This window comes from Chrysochloris asiatica, unplaced genomic scaffold, assembly GCF_000296735.1.
Source record: "Chrysochloris asiatica unplaced genomic scaffold, ChrAsi1.0 scaffold00226, whole genome shotgun sequence".
In the NCBI taxonomy this organism is placed as follows: domain Eukaryota; kingdom Metazoa; phylum Chordata; class Mammalia; order Afrosoricida; family Chrysochloridae; genus Chrysochloris; species Chrysochloris asiatica.
In genome coordinates this window covers 1,073,966-1,076,313 of record NW_006408744.1, presented here as the reverse complement: position 1 = coordinate 1,076,313, position 2,348 = coordinate 1,073,966, and the positions used below count along the sequence as shown (strand labels likewise).

Genomic DNA, 2,348 nt, shown 5'->3' with positions numbered 1-2,348 from the left:
GGAAGGGTTCTGGTGAGCTTTCATTGTTGCTTTGGAATATTTTAGGCACAGTGCTGAAGAAAATTGAGCAACTGTTGCTCATTGATTTGAATGAATATAAGGGTCCTGGTGTGGCACTTGACTGCTAGCCGCAAAGCTGTTCCTCAGACAAAGCAAATCAAACTTCTGCCATTGAGTTAATTCTGACTCGTAGCGACCCCGTAAAGGGTTTCTGAGGCTGTAAATATTCACAGACACAGAAAGCCTCATCTTTCTCCCTCAGAGCGGCTGGTGGGTTTGAACTGCTAACCTTGTGGTTAGTAGTCTAATGAGCATTTAACTGCACCACTAGGGCTCCTTTTAGCCAGGATAGGTTCCTTGGAAAACCCCCTTTTTGAATACATTTGCCAAAATTAATTGGACAATTGATTGTCTTGATTCTCCATTTGCCTTTGCCTGTGTTGTTGTTGTTGTTAAGTAGATATAGTTTTATTTTAGGGTTTTCCGATCCTGCTTGATGACTATTCAAGTTCAACTTAAGATAGTTGTGGAGAATCAGTCCTCCTGTTCTCAAAAGGATAACATGCAATATTCAGTTTGGATTTCTACTGAACAAAATCTAGTTAGAAGAGGAATGAAATCCTGATGCATGCTACAACATGGGTAGCCTGGAAAATATGCTGTGAACGGAAGAAACCAGTCACAAAAGGACGTGTATTGTATGATCCCACTTACAGGGAATATTTAGCACAGGCAAATGAAGATCAGCTACTGTACAGGTGGTTCCCACTCCTAGTGACACTGTGAGTCTGTCTGTGTTGGAGCGATTGGTGGGTTTGAACCGCTCATTTGGCAGTTAGCAGTTCAGTGCTGATCCCACAGTACCACCAAGGCTCTTTAGGCAAGTATGTTGTTGTTAAATGCCAGTTCTGACCCATAGCGACCCTGAATAGGGTTTCCGAGGTAAATCTTTATGGGAGTAGAAAGCTTCATCTTTCTCCTGCAGAGCAGCTGGTAGTTTTGAACTGCTTACCTTGCGGTTCGCAGCCTGATTCGTAACCACTACTCTACCAGGGCATTAGGCAAGTATATAGAGACCAAAATATATTAGTGGTTATTAGAGCTGGGTACGGGTCCTGGTGTGGAACTTTGGGTTAATGCGCTGGACTGCAAAGTCGGTTTGCACTGTAAGATCAGCGGTTCAAGTTCACCAGCCGCTCCTTGGAAACCCTATACAGGATCATTATGGGAGTGGAATTGATTTGAAAGCACTTAACATCAACAAGGGGTGGATAAGAGAGAGGAGGAAAGGAGGACTGAATACTTAGAGGACTCAGAGCTGCTAAAGGGGATGACAACATGTAGTAATGGATAGGGGTGATGATGGTTGAACAACATAATGACCATAATGTCACTGAACCATTCCTGTGAAGATAATTGACAGATCAGATGTTTCGTTGCATAGACACTTGTTACAATAAAAACCAAAAGGGACATATAGATTACAAAGTTCTACCCTAAAGACAACAAAACAATCTAGTTCATCTTTGATTTTCCCCTTATCAATCTGTTTTGTTTCCCTGCTTGATGCTATCATTTTCTTCATGTTTACAGACCTTTTACCCTTTATTTTCATGTAATTAGTTGCTGGTCAGTTGATTCCAATACTTGGGGATCCCAGGTTTTTCAAAGAGAACTGTTCCACAGTTTTTAAGTCAGTGACTTTCTGGGAGTAGATCACGAAGCTTGTGTCTAAGGTGTCTCTGGGTGGGTTTGAACTGCTAATCTTTTGGTCTGTAGTCGTGTGTTTTAACTATTTGCACCACCCTGGACTCCATTATTCTAATCAGGGCCACCTTTGTGGACTCATTAACTTTCATTTTTCTGAAGATTGATATAACATTCTCACAAAACTTCTCTAATCTAGTCTAACCTGAAATACGTGGGATTTTTTTTCCCCCCTTCAAAAATAAATGAAATGAGTAAGCTGCCTACCTTGATCCTTTGGAGTATATATTGGTAATAGGCATTTATGTCTGTAGATATTTATATTTTCTAAAAATTGTTTCTTTCATATGTTATATGCCTGTGATTTTTTTTTCAAGTGTTATATTAACGTCTGAAGATTTTGTTTCATTATTTTAAGGATAACATGAAGAAATGCTTTCCCTGTTTGGAACAGATAAAAATCATTGGAAAATCTTTGGGAAAAACCAACCAACAAACAAATGCGTAGGCATTTGATAGTATGGCTGGAGTATTCAAAATACATGACTGTGGTTATTCTTGTGCTAAGTCTTGGGCAGTACAGCGTAATAAAAGACCGCTTTAAAAATCCACTCACTGTCAGTATTATCTTTTTTTTTTTT

The 2,348-nt window shown here is 39.7% G+C and overlaps 1 protein-coding gene across 1 annotated transcript in view; it reads left to right on the top strand.

Annotated features, from left to right (window-relative positions):
• The window catches only part of CAMK1D (calcium/calmodulin-dependent protein kinase ID), a 656,520-nt gene that overhangs the window by 84,091 nt on the left and 570,081 nt on the right, over positions 1 to 2,348 (top strand). The window lies entirely within an intron of this gene.